The sequence below is a fragment of the Drosophila bipectinata genome, chromosome XR (genome assembly GCF_030179905.1).
Source record: "Drosophila bipectinata strain 14024-0381.07 chromosome XR, DbipHiC1v2, whole genome shotgun sequence".
Taxonomy (NCBI): domain Eukaryota; kingdom Metazoa; phylum Arthropoda; class Insecta; order Diptera; family Drosophilidae; genus Drosophila; species Drosophila bipectinata.
This window is the reverse complement of record NC_091735.1, coordinates 7286471-7301661: the sequence shown is the minus strand read 5'-3', so window position 1 is coordinate 7301661 and position 15191 is coordinate 7286471. Positions and strand designations below refer to the sequence as shown.

Genomic DNA, 15191 nt, shown 5'->3' with positions numbered 1-15191 from the left:
ATATTTTAGCTTAAAAAAAAATGCAAGCTTATTTTTTTTATCGTTCTTTCCCTCTGCAGGCTACGTATACTCTCTATGGGATTGCCTTAGAGAAATTAACTCAGGTTAATGATCTTGGCGTCCTATTCCTATGGCGATTTATAAGGCTAAAGGAGTCCTTGGTTTCATTAAAAGGTGGTCAAAAGTCATGGTCATTTCATGGTTCATGTGTCTGGAGTCCCCAATATGGAGTACATCAGGACGCCTAGAGTCCGTATATAAGAATTTCTTAACTTTCTCACTGTCTTATTTGGAATGCAAATCTTCACCTTTCAACTTATAATAGTAGAATCTTACTAATAAACTTACCAAGCTTAACAAATCGTAGGATAATGCTCAGTGTAGTTTTTCTAAATAACCTAATTAATGGGGATGTAGATAGCCAGCATTTACTAACACGCTTAAATTATAACATTCTCAATAGAAGGACTAGAAACATGAATCCTCTATTCCTAAGCCATTTGAGTTCGACATATGCACATCACGACCCTTTTAGGGTCTGAGGTTCGAACTACAATGGTCTCTACTCTATAAAATCACTTTCCTGTCCTTCAAATTTAAAATATAGCAGTTTAAATTTCTTTACTAACTCCTCTTAGCTTAATATATTACAAGTAGCTTAACATATACTAATAAATCGTTACTCGAGCGCCCCTCGGTCGTCTGGTCCTCTAAGCTTTATGATGAACACAGGAATGCTAGCTGAAGCTCTAATTGATGCACAACCCATTTCTTAAATTCTAAAAGACCGCAAAAAAAAAATAATAAAAAACAACAATGGAGACCATACCTACGGGAAATGGCATCGGAAACTGAGGAATTGAATCCGGCACACTTGGCGTGTACGACTTTTTTCACATATCCAGCAATGGATGGTAAGCTGGGACGAGGAGATACTCTCTATTCAAGAGGAGATTAAATCCATTTAAACCTATTTTATAATGGGAGTGGAACACGCGGATCCGTGCTTCTGTACTGCGAGGCATTCAAGGTCTTCACATACGTCCGGCTCCCGCTGGTCATCTCCGTTTCTCCACAGGAACCTCTGGGCACATCTGTCCTGTGGCTGCATCAGTACCTGATGAATCATCTCCTTGATGTCTGCACAAACCCCAACTGCCCATGTCTGCACAAGGAAGAGCACTGCTGGGAGGGGCTTGTAGCGCTGTGGGCCTTTCATTAGCGCTGAATTAAGGGAAACGACGTTCATCTTGACAGCCGCGACGAAGACCAGCCGGATTTTTCCAGGTTTGTTCGGGTTTTCCACCCCGAAGTGCGGCAGGTACCAAAAATTGCCTTCCTGAAACCTCTAGACTTCCTGGGGCTCCAGTCGTCGTGCGTACCCCTTCTTGACGTAATATTCCATTGTGCCTTATAGGCCCGCGCGAAGAACACATCGCGCCTGATTTTTCTCTCGATGTTAACGAGTCTCTTGAGCGCCATATTGTAGCTCTCTTGCAGTCTCACCTCGTTGTCTCTCCGTAGCGGCCCGGTCGCATACCAAACCACTGCACGTTCAGTTGGCGACTCTCGCCCTTCAGGTTCAGGCTGCGGATGAGTTCGTCGTCGATGAGCGTGACAGACGATCCTTCATCCAGCAGTGCATAGGTGTCGACCTGCGTATTCTTTCCGTACAGCGTCACGGGTAGAATCCGGAATAGTAGGTGGCATCCAATCGAATCGACGCAGCTCAGGTTTCGATGCGGCAATTCCTGGCGGTCACACTTCGATCGCCTTTCATCCTGCTCACGCCCCGCGTCTATAACTACGGCTGTCGAAGGACGGCTCCTCTCGTTGGAATCCACTGGTCGTGGCATTCCTCTCCGCTTGCTGCTGTCTCTGTACAGCCGTCGGTCCTGACTGCTTCTATGATCCCTCCTGCGGCCTCCATCTGCGACTGGCGGCCGTCTGGGATGTCCAGGTGACATCCTGGACAGTAGGTGGATCCGTGAACATTGCATCCGCGGCTCCAGACACGAAAAGCATAGCCTCAGCTTTCTCGCGGACTCGATCCGCGTCGTTGTAGAAACGCCTAGAAACGCGAACACTATTCGCGTGCAGGATCCTTCGCTTCGATTGCTCCTTGGCTCCAGCATCCGTGACAGTGCACACCAGTCTTGCGAATTCATGAAGCCATTCGCTCAGGTGCACCACTGTCGGATACAGCTGTATCGTGACCGCGTGCTTCGCCCAGTCCAACCTCTTGCTCAGCGGCAACTTGGCGATCAGCTCCTTCATTAGGGTTGGGTTCCCTAGGTGCTGGTTGCCAATCGTGGTTGACTGCAGGAACGCTGCCAGGTTGCTCACCTTCGTCGCGAACGGCACGATCCTTGCGACGTTGGCCTCCTGAATTGGCTGCACATCGCACACGCTATCGTAGCCAACTACGGATGAGTAGCTCCGCACGTCTATACTGGAATTGAAGCTGCTCCATAACAGCTTCTACGTTGTTAGGATGGATGAGCAGCGACTTCACTGTCTCGCAGGCCTCGCCCTTCAGGGCTTTCACTGGCCTCTGGTTATTTTTCAATTGGGTGCACTGGTAGGCTGGCGTTGTCTCCGTGAAAGCGCACACGAATATTGGCCATTCCTCTGGCTGACCCTCGAAATCGGGAAGATCAGGCAATCTACGTTCATGCAGGTATGCTCGCCGTCGCTACTCCATATGACTGGGGCGATGGTGCAGATACCTCCAAAGTGTGAGTCGGCTCCCGTGGCGGATGAACATAACCTAGTCCAGGCTGCGCCGTGGTGGTCACACGGCGGAGAATAGCCTACTGTTGTTGTTGGTGTGTGTGTCCGTGTGACAGGTTGCCCGTTTGCACAATGGCCGCCAGAGCGTCGGCGCCAAATTTCCACTCCATTGTGGCGGCAAATTTTCACTAATTTGTGCCGGCAACTGCAGCGATGACGTCACTCCAAGTCCCGTTTGCAGATTGTCACTCATCTGCCTGGGCAAGTTTTCACTCAAGCTCTGTTGCGCTGCTCCCTGAAATACTAAAAATATGCTCTTACTTAGAATATATAAGAAACCTGCTGTAGTATATATTTTTCAAGATATCTACTAGCTCCGTCAAATTTTACCGTGCATACCGCTGAATGTTACAGGAATTATACACGCCGCTGCCGCTTACCTCTGCTTACGTTTGAAAATTCATCTACGACGTCTGATCAGACCATTGCCGATCTATTCGCAAAATTTATTCAAACAACTTATTCTCCGCCTAAGTCGACAGATCACCCTTACGCATACAAAATTCACTCAGCAAATCTTATTTTCTGTCCGTTTTTCTCCAAGAATAGCTTATTATCTTATCTCCTAAAGGTCGAACCTATTTATTCGCCAGACCCCGACGGAGTACCAGGCTGTGTGCTAAGATACTGTGCCATGTGCAAACCTCTTCATAGACTTGGAAGCCTCGACTTTTCCCCTTAAGTGGAAGGAATCTTTCATAACTTCTTACATAAAAAAGGGAAAAAGTCGAATGCTGCTAACTACAGAGGTATCTCTAAATTATCGGCAATTCCAAAGTTATTTCACAAATTAATTACTCCTCGTTTGCAACACCTTTGCTCTTCGATCATCTCTCCATATCAGAATGGCTTCATTAAACGTCGCTCCACCACCACTCATTTACTGGAGTTGATATCCTTTGTCATGGCATTCGAAAGGGATTTCAAAGGGATTTTATCTACACAGACTTTAGTAAAGACTTTAGTCACTCTTGTTCAGTAACCTGAACATGCTGGGATTCCTTATAGACCTCCTTACGTGGATATCCAGCTACTGAGATGGAAGAACACAAAGAGTGTTATTTAAAAATATACATTTCCTCTTGGTACGTGCTACATCTGGGGCCCTCGGGAGTCATCTTTGCACGCTACTGTTTACTCTTTTTATTAATGACTTGCCCCCTGCTTTAACGAACTCTCTGCCCAATGCAGTCTTCAACCTGATTTTGAAAACTTTCAAAAATTGTGTTTATCAAATGATTTAATACCTAACGGCAGAAGCAGCTCCAACTCTGTACGGTGTGTCTCAAGATCGTAAAATAGAAAAAAGTAATACTCTTTTTTTAACAACCGCCATTTTGGAAAGTTGAAGTCTTTTCCACGTGATTTCGTCGCTTAAAGTCGATAGTTCTTTTCCAAAAAAACAAGAAAAGCTTGAAAACCGATTACTACAAGCGCATGGAGGACGCCAGCACCAAGCACTTGGTCTTGGACTTCTACGCCGACTAATGCGGTCCCTGCAAGGCCATCGACAGCACCGTCAAGTCCCTGGCGCGGAAGTACTCCACCAAGGCGGTGGTTCTCAAGGACCTCAAGGTCAATGTGGACAAGTTCGAGAAGCTCTCGGAGAAGTACCGCGTCCAGAGCATGCCCACGTTCGTCACCCTCAAAAATAATCGCAAAGTGGGCCGATTCTCGAGCTCCGACGAGGAAAAGCTGACCCACATGATGGCCAAGTTGGTCAAGTAGGATCCTTCCCGATTCTCCACCCAGGCAGCATGTGTAACGATTCTTATTTATTTTTCATTCTTAACTATATTTTAGCTTAAAAAAAAATGCAAGCTTTTTTTTTTATCGTTCTTTCCCTCTGCAGGCTACGTATACTCTCTATGGGATTGCCTTAGAAAAATTAACTCAGGTTAATGATCTTGGCGTCCTATTCCCATATTTCCCCAATGGTTTATAAGGCTAAAGGAGTCCTTGGTTTCATTAAAAGGTGGTCAAAAGTCATGGTCATTTCATGGTTCATGTGTCTGGAGTCTCCAATATGGAGTACATCAGGACCGCATAGAGTCCGTACAAAAGAATTTTTTAACTTTCTTACTGTCTTAAGTGGAATGCAAATCTTCACCTTCCAACATATAATAGTAGACTCTTACTAAAATTACCAAGCTTAACAAATCGTAGGATAATGCTCGGTGTAGTTTTTCTACATAACCTCTGTTTGGTCATTGAGCGTTTTCAATGCCGTAAATAAAAAATCAGAATTTAATTAATTTCAACGTTATAAACTTTATTCAGGCCGCATATGAAATTAGGATTTATGCACAATATTTGAAATCCAATTTAGGATGCGAGCGCAGTAAGAAGACGAACGAGAGTGGCGCCAACCTTCCAGAATAGGCTGAGCGGATGCTCGCTAACTTTAAACGCCGAAGTAGCAAAGCCGAGCGGCCGAAAAAGAATCGGCTTGCGACCAACAAAACATCAGTTACTAATTAATTATTATGCTTAAATTAGTTGCTTGCTGCTTGACCCGACATTCTCCCCCCAGTTGGGGCTTCTACTCCAACTTCATCCTTAAGGGGCAAAAGGCACAGCTTAGTCACTGCTCGCTTGGTAATTCCAGATGAGGTTTTTATCACCGCCACTCGAAAGATACCATCTCGACCAGGGATTAACTCCACTATTCTCGCAAGCGGCCATTTCATCGGGGGTAGATTCTCGTCCTTTACTAGCACCACATCGTTCGGGGCCAAGGCAGGACCGGAGGCGCGCCATTTGGAGCGCTGCTGGAGAAGGCTTAGGTACTCCACCTTCCATCGGGACCAGAAAGACTGCTGCAGGAAAGACACGCGCAAAGTTCAGCTTTGTGACATCAGGCTCGATAAAGCTGACTGACGGACCACCAGTTAAAAAATGAGCCGGGGTCAGAACATCAAGGTATGCAGGATTTTCTGAAAGAGACAATAAGGGTCGTGAATTTATAACAGCCCCAATATGGCACAGCAGCGTTCGCAGCTCCTCGAATCCAAGAACTGCAGATCCGACAGCTCGGTAAAAATGGTGCTTGGCGGTTTTAACAGCCGCTTCACACAGACCACCAAAATGCGGAGATCGAGGAGGAATAAAATGCCATTCGATGGACTCCATAGAGCTAAACTCCAGCAGTGCCCGTTGATGCTCTTCGCTTAGAAATAATCGGCGCAGCTCCTTTAGCTCGTTTTTGGCTCCAACAAAGTTGGTTGCGTTGTCAGACCAAATATGTTGAGGCCTTCGGCGGGTGCATATAAAACGCTTCAAAGCCTGCAAAAAAGACATTGTGGACAGATCCCTTACAAGCTCCAGGTGGACGGCTTTGGTAGCAAAACAAATGAAAATGCTAACGTAACATTTTACTGGAGCCTTATTACGCACTTCCGGCTTATAATAGAACGGTCCACAAAAATCCACACCAGTGACTCCAAAGACCTGAGAGCCGCTAACTCTTTGCTCCGGAAGATCAGCCGTAATGTGCTCCAACAACCGAGGCTTAGTCCGGAAGCATCGGATGCATTTGTGTATTGCCTTCGTCACGGTTTTTCTCCCCCCAATTGGCCAATATTGGGACCGAATAATTGCCAACAGTGCGCGAGGTCCCGTATGTAAATTTCGCTCATGGAAGTCAACAATTATAGCCTGCGTAACTGGATGGCTTCTTGGAAGTATAATTGGATGCTGACTATTAAAATCCAACGACGAATCTTTCAGCCGACCGTCTACGCGCAACAGTCCAAATTTATCCAAGAAGGGAGAGGATGAGGCAAGGGCACTGGATACCGCTATCTCTTTTCCATTTTGAAGAGCCTTTATGTCCTCCCAAAAATGCACACGCTGCACTAGCCGCAGCAACAGCTGTGTTCCAGATTTTATATCGCTAGCCGTAACACCGTTGTGGTGAATTCGTTGAGAAAACTTGTATACGTAAGCGAATACCCTCTGCAGTGCTGGAAACGAATTAGCGTATTTAGAAACCGCTGTTATATCCACGTACGGAGACTGAATGAGCAGGACCCTTGCACGTAACTCCAGGGTTGATCTCTCAGATGGGACCGCGGTTGGCCACGCCTCTTGGGATCCAATGAGAAACGGAGGACCGTAAGACCAAAGCTTATTCTCAACCAATTCATTGGGAAGAGCACCACGCGACAGGATATCTGCTGGGTTCAAAGAAGTGGGAACATACCGCCACTCCATTTCTCTAGTGAGCTTCTGAATGGTGGAAACTCGATTGGCGACGAAAACATTAAACCGAGAGGGTTTTTCTCGAATCCAAGACAGAGCCACAGCAGAATCGCACCAGCAAAAATACTTTTCAACGTAGACCTTCAACTGCTCTACTTCCGACATAAGTCGAGCCAACAACTCGGCTCCCGATAACTCCAGCACCGTAACAGTCTTTAACGGCGCAACTCGGGACTTCGAACAGAGTAAATAGCTTTCAGATCCTGCGCCCTTGGATACGACATAACCGCATGCCCCATACGCCTCAATGCTGGCGTCACAGAATCCATGGACCTCCACCTCGGATTTCGATGTTAGCACCCATCTAGGGAATTCGGCGCGCTGCGTACTAACAAAGCTGCTACAAATCATATTCCAGTCGCAGTGAAGAGCTCGAGGAAGACTTTCATCCAAGGACAACTTCTCACGGCACAGTTTCTGGAGAAAGATCTTTGCCTTTGAAATTACAGGACCAACAAGGCCTAATGGGTCATAAAGCCGAGCGACTGAAGAAAGCACAATGCGCCTAGTGGGCTTTGAGATTGACTGAATCCCTTCAAAAGAAAATAGCAAGCGGTCAGTTGCAGGATCCCAAGCAAGACCCAGTGTCTTTGTGAAGTTGCTACCACCATCAAACTTTAGGAAAGATTCCCGGTCTTCTTCAGGCACCTTCTCCAGCACGTCAGCAACATTGGAGCACCACTTCCTTAACCGAAAATGGCCTTTGGCAAGGATCGCGAAAGTTTGCTGCATTATACCACTAACCATACAGCATATAGACAACCCATTTCATACAACGAAAATGGACGCAAAAATTTCTTGCGACAGGCCCCAGCAGGCCCCAGAGCGGATTTCTTACGCTCATCGTTCGTTCATCTTACGCTCATTCTCTCATTAAATTTTTTCTGTTTCTCAGTCTCTAAACGGAGCGCGATGAAGAAGGTTGGCCTGCGCTTCGATTGATCTTTGTATGTATGCGTGTCACACATTCACATACACGGGTGTTTGTGTGCGTACGATTTCGTTTCGAAGCCAGCGCACAAAATTTGGATTTTTCTTACTTTTCAGGCTTGCTACCCTAACAAAATTCGGGTATTCGTTATTTGATGACATGACGAAAGAAATTTATTATTATTGTACATTTATTATTTATTATACATTTTTAATTTATTTAGGAATTAGATTAAGTGTTAGTAGTAAAATGTTTTCTGTATATATATTTTTACGAATCATTAAAAATCAATATACTGAGAATGTGTCAGAGTATATTTCAGTCGGAGTCACTTAAAACGCCGATTGCTTTTAAGTTTTTGTTAACGACAATAATTTTATTAAATTAAATTTAATGTGAGATTTAATTAAATTATTGTCGTTAATTTAAAATTTTTTCTTATATATTTTGGAGCTTTAAAAAAGTTAAAAAATTGTTACAGATATATACATATATTATATATATACATTGGTTTTATGCTTTTATATGGATTCTTATTGTATGATCTGCAGTGTAATTTAAAATATATACATAAATATAAAAATGTCACTACCGTATTTACACACCGTCATTTCCATCTCACAATAACCCAAATTAATAACAAGTGCCTGAAAAATTGTAAACAAAAAAGGTAAACAAGTCCATCAGCTGTTTTCGTGTCTTCACCCTCCCCTAAAAATCATTCCATCGTTAGAGTAGGCATGCACAAGCCTCTTGCAGACCAACAAAAACTTAAAAGCAATCGGCGTTTTAAATGACTCTGACTGAAATATACTCTGACACATTCTCAGTATATTGATTTTTAATGATTCGTAAAAATATATATACAGAAAACATTTTACTACTAACACTTAATCTAATTCCTAAATAAATTAAAAATGTATAATAAATAATAAATGTATAATAATAATAAATTTCTTTCGTCATGTCATCAAATAACGAATACCCGAATTTTGTTAGGGTAGCAAGCCTGAAAAGTAAGAAAAATCCAAATTTTGTGCGCTGGCTTCGAAACGAAATCGTACGCACACAAACACCCGTGTATGTGAATGTGTGACACGCATACATACAAAGATCAACCGAAGCGCAGGCCAACCTTCTTCATCGCGCTCCGTTTAGAGACTGAGAAACAGAAAAAATTTAATGAGAGAATGAGCGTAAGATGAACGAACGATGAGCGTAAGAAATCCGCTCTGGGGCCTGCTGGGGCCTGTCGCAAGAAATTTTTGCGTCCATTTTCGTTGTATGAAATGGGTTGTCTATATGCTGTATGGTTAGTGATTATACTAATAGCTTCATCTATAGAGTCGCCTCCAGAAAGCAGATCATCCACATAAAAGTCGCGACGCAGAATTTCGGCCCCCTTTGGAAACATTATTTGCTCATCATCTGCCAACTGATGCATTGTCCGAACTGCTAAAAATGAGGCAGGCTTCGTTCCATTGGTGACAGTATTCAGCTTAAAAACCTGTAACTCATCCTGTGTGGAATCCCGCCAAAGAATGCACTGAAGATAGCTAGCCTCAGGAAAAACCCTGACGCAACGATACATTTTACAAATATCTCCAGTAATGGCCACCCGATGGCATCGGAACCTTAACAGAATATGCAGTAACTTTGGCTGAATAACTGGGCCAGACATCAACACGTCATTCAATGAATATCCGGACGTTGTGACAGCAAATCCATGAAAGACAACCCTGATCTTGGTTGTTGACCTGTCCTCCTTTAAAACACAATGGTGTGGAAGAAAGTATTGACCAGTGAACCTCGCATCAGCAGAGACTGGAGACATGTGACCCAAGTCCAAATACTCCTTTATGAAGGCAGCATATTGCTCCTTCAATTGAGGACGGCGACAGAGCTTCCTTTCGAGGGAAAAAAATCGTCAAACAACTTGGGGGTAAGATTCTCACAGCAACTTAGAACCGCATTTTAACGGAAGCCTTAAATCGTAAGCGCCGGAATCCAGCCGAGCAACATGTTGCACGAAATGCGCATCGCAATCTAGCTCTTCCTTCGTCCGCTTCACAATAAGCTCGGAGCAGTCTTCGATTTCCCAAAACCGGCGGAGTAGAGAACCCAGCTGATCATCCAGCATTGTTGCGCTCTCCGGAACATCCTTATGGGCAGTGGAAACGAATGATCTTCTCTGGGCATGTGAACCGCCTCCACACACGACCCATCCAAGTCGGGTTTTCTGCAGCAATGGCAGGCCGGCTGAGAGCTTCATTTGCCCAACACACAGCAGCTCGTAAAACAGACTGGCTCCGATAAGAAGGTCGATGCCCTGTGGGCGGAAAAATTCAGGATCAGCCAAAGAAAGATTGCTAGGAATATTCCAACTGGAGACATCCAAACTGAAGCTAGGCTGCAGGTCCGTGATATTGGCGGCGATGACGGCGTTAACCAGGGCCGAGTATTCGGAGCAGTGGGACCGCAGGAGAACATCAACAGAGAATCCATCTGTCGAAAAACCGGTATCGCCAATACCAGACACCGCAATGAATGATTTGTACCTCCTGAGCTGCAGCTGACTTGCCAGCCGGTAAGTGATCACGTGCACCTGCGATCCAGAGTCCAACAGAGTTCGGATCCGGCGCGACCTTGAGCAACTAGTGCATTAGCAGTGGACGGCGAAGAGGCTACAGGCTCGGCGCCTTTGGCTATGGCTGACGTGGGAGGACCAACCAAAGGCTGGCTAGATGCCGGCTGCTCCAGAAAATGCAGCAGACTGTGATGCCTCCTTCCACAACTTCGTCAATTAGCAGCGAGGAACTCACGCATGTGATGGCCGTTTGTAGACACTTCCCACAAAGACCGAGTCGCCTGGCCTCACCAAGGCGGATCTCAGGGGGCATTGTCAGAAATCGGGGGAATGCAGACATTATATGAGACCATCCACCGCATAAAGCACAGGCAGAAGGAAGCGAATTAGTAACAATAAAGGATGATCTACTGCAGCCATGGCCACGTTCATAGCCTCTAGCGTCCTACATCGCTGCTCCAAAAATTCGGTGACGATCTGACTTGACGAACCCAAATCGCATAAGGGTCGCATATAGGCATTGAATTTGTTCGAAAGACCTCAAAGAGCTGCTATTGAGCCACTTTCCAACAGACTGAGGGCCAGAATCTCGTTCACGTGTGCCTGAAATATTAAGCGACGGTTATTAAATCGTTTCTCCAATAAATTCAGCGCAACATCATAGCTCTCGTCGGAGACTTCCAAGGAACGAACTGCTTCGAAAGCGGACTCCCGAAGGCAAGATCGCAACCTTTGCAACTTTTCCACCTTACTAATACGAGGATTGCTGTCGACGATTGTAGAGAAGATCGAGTAAAATTCCGCCCATTCCGAGTATCCACCGCTGAACGTAGGGAGCGGCAAAGGAGGCAGCACTTGAAAACTTTGACCTAACCCTGGGTCAGCCTGCATGGTGGACATTCCGTTGGCAAGGGTGGAGTGGGCAGCAATTCGAGATGAGCGAAGGGTCGTCTCGTGCTCAATTTCTGCCTGCATCGTCGCTACGAGCTCCGAAACAGTCCATCGAAGGTCACTGCTGATCTGCAAAATGACCAAATCCTCAAGCTCCCCGTGGATGGCCTTGAAGTTGCTGAACATGGTGGCTATCTGACCATGTCGGACGTGTAGCATGGCATCATCCACCTTGGAAATAGGCTGAAGAGCTCCTTGGATCCTCTGTAAGTCCTGGAGAATACCCAGGGCCTTGCACTTTAAAATAGCACTCCGAGTTGGAGTGGGTGCTCCTGTGACGGCGCCGCTGGAGTTCATGATTTATTATATTGAGTTCCGAACAACCCGAAAGAAATTTTATTTGCTCGCGGCGAACACGACCTGTCCCACTGTGCGCTCAGAAACGTAGCGGAATTTTGGAATGTATATATATATGAAGCTATGTGCGAGCGAATGCACTTGCGTTGTGGATCGTATGTTTGTATGAAGTCTATGCGCGGGCGAATGCACTTGCGTTGTGGATCGTAAATATGTATGTGTGCTTTTTAACTAACGTTTATGTTCATGCCTGTATGTATGTATAATATAATAATATATTATAATTTGTTTATTATTGTAAACAAACTTATTATCCACGTATGATATTTTTCCACATAACACTGTTTACAAAATTGTTTTGTTTTTGTTTTAGTAATTTGTTTATGTGTATATAAATATATTAACGATCACGTCGGGGTTCACCAATGTTTGGTCATTGAGCGTTTTCAATGCCGTAAATAAAAAATAGGAATTTAATTAATTTCAACGTTATAAACTTTATTCAGGCCGCATATGAAATTAGGACTTATGCACAATATTTGAAATCCAATTTAGGATGCGAGCGCAGTAAGAAGACGAACGAGAGTGGCGCCAACCTTCCAGAATAGGCTGAGCGGATGCTCGCTAACTTTAAACGCCGAAGTAGCAAAGCCGAGCGGCCGAAAAAGAATCGGCTTGCGACCAACAAAACATCAGTTACTAATTAATTATTATGCTTAAATTAGTTGCTTGCTGCTTGACCCGACAACCTCATTAATAAACCATCACTTTCCTGTCCTTCAAATTTAAAATATAGCAGTTTAAATTTCTTTACTAACTTCTCTTAGCTTAACATATTACAAATAGCTTAACATATACAAATAAATCGTTTCTCGAGCGCCCCTTGGTCGTCTGTGCCTCTAAGCCTTATGATGAACACAGGAATGCTAGCTGAAGCTCTAATTGATGCACAACCCATTTCTTAAATTCTAAAAGACCGCAAAAAAAAATAATAAAAAACAACAATGGAGACCAGACCTACGGGAAATGGCATCGGAAACTGAGGAATTGAATCCGGCACACTTGGCGTGTACGACTTTTCACATATCCAGCAATGGATGGATCCAAAAATTGCCTTCCTGAAACCTCTAGACTTCCTGGGGCTCCAGTCGTCGTGCGTACCCCTTCTTGACGTAATCTTCCATTGTGCCTTATAGGCCCGCGCGAAGTACACATCGCGCCTGATTTTTCTCTCGATGTTAACGAGTCTCTTGAGCGCCATATTGTAGCTCTCTTGCAGTCTCACCTCGTTGTCTCTCCGTAGCGGCCCGGTCGCATACCAAACCACTGCACGTTCAGTTGGCGACTCTCGCCCTTCAGGTTCAGGCTGCGGATGAGTTCGTCGTCGATGAGCGTGACAGACGATCCTTCATCCAGCAGTGCATAGGTGTCGACCTGCGTATTCTTTCCGTACAGCGTCACGGGTAGAATCCGGAATAGTAGGTGGCATCCAATCGAATCGACGCAGCTCAGGTTTCGATGCGGCAATTCCTGGCGGTCACACTTCGATCGCCTTTCATCCTGCTCACGCCCCGCGTCTATAACTGCGGCTGTCGAAGGACGGCTCCTCTCGTTGGAATCCACTGGTCGTGCACCACTGTCGGATACAGCTGTATCGTGACCGCGTGCTTCGCCCAGTCCAACCTCTTGCTCAGCGGCAACTTGGCGATCAGCTCCTTCATTAGGGTTGGGTTCCCTAGGTGCTGGTTGCCAATCGTGGTTGACTGCAGGAACGCTGCCAGGTTGCTCACCTTCGTCGCGAACGGCACGATCCTTGCGACGTTGGCCTCCTGAATTGGCTGCACATCGCACACGCTATCGTAGCCAACTACGGATGAGTAGCTCCGCACGTCTATACCGGAATTGAAGCTGCTCCATAACAGCTTCTACGTTGTTAGGATGGATGAGCAGCGACTTCACTGTCTCGCAGGCCTCGCCCTTCAGGGCTTTCACTGGCCTCTGGTTATTTTTCAATTGGGTGCACTGGTAGGCTGGCGTTGTCTCCGTGAAAGCGCACACGAATATTGGCCATTCCTCTGGCTGACCCTCGAAATCGGGAAGATCAGGCAATCTACGTTCATGCAGGTATGCTCGCCGTCGCTACTCCATATGACTGGGGCGATGGTGCAGATACCTCCAAAGTGTGAGTCGGCTCCCGTGGCGGATGAACATAACCTAGTCCAGGCTGCGCCGTGGCGGTCACACGGCGGAGAATAGCCTACTGTTGTTGTTGGTGTGTGTGTCCGTGTGACAGGTTGCCCGTTTGCACAATGGCCGCCAGAGCGTCGGCGCCAAATTTCCACTCCATTGTGGCGGCAAATTTTCACTAATTTGTGCCGGCAACTGCATCGATGACGTCACTCCAAGTCCCGTTTGCAGATTGTCACTCATCTGCCTGGGCAAGTTTTCACTCAAGCTCTGTTGCGCTGCTCCCTGAAATACTAAAAATATGCTCTTACTTAGAATATATAAGAAACCTGCTGTAGTATATATTTTTCAAGATATCTACTAGCTCCGTCAAATTTTACCGTGCATACCGCTGAATGTTACAGGAATTATACACGCCGCTGCCGCTTACCTCTGCTTACGTTTGAAAATTCATCTGCGACGTCTGATCAGACCATTGCCGATCTATTCGCAAAATTTATTCAAACAACTTATTCTCCGCCTAAGTCGACAGATCACCCTTACGCATACAAAATTCACTCAGCAAATCTTATTTTCTGTCCGTTTTTCTCCGAGAATAGCTTATTATCTTATCTCCTAAAGGTCAAACCTATTTATTCGCCAGACCCCGACGGAGTACCAGGCTGTGTGCTAAGATACTGTGCCATGTGCAAACCTCTTCATAGACTTGGAAGCCTCGACTTTTCCCCTTAAGTGGAAGGAATCTTTCATAACTTCTTACATAAAAAAGGGAAAAAGTCGAATGCTGCTAACTACAGAGGTATCTCTAAATTATCGGCAATTCCAAAGTTATTTCACAAATTAATTACTCCTCGTTTGCAACACCTTTGCTCTTCGATCATCTCTCCATATCAGAATGGCTTCATTAAACGTCGCTCCACCACCACTCATTTACTGGAGTTGATATCCTTTGTCATGGCATTCGAAAGGGATTTCAAAGGGATTTTATCTACACAGACTTTAGTAAAGACTTTAGTCACTCTTGTTCAGTAACCTGAACATGCTGGGATTCCTTATAGACCTCCTTACGTGGATATCCAGCTACTGAGATGGAAGAACACAAAGAGTGTTATTTAAAAATATACATTTCCTCTTGGTACGTGCTACATCTGGGGCCCTCGGGAGTCATCTTTGCACGCTACT

General features: G+C 45.4%; 1 pseudogene; it reads left to right on the top strand.

Annotated features, from left to right (window-relative positions):
- Positions 1-3782: 3782 nt before the first annotated feature.
- LOC108128291 (thioredoxin-1-like) lies at positions 3783-4521 on the top strand (annotated as a pseudogene).
- Positions 4522-15191: the final 10670 nt, after the last annotated feature.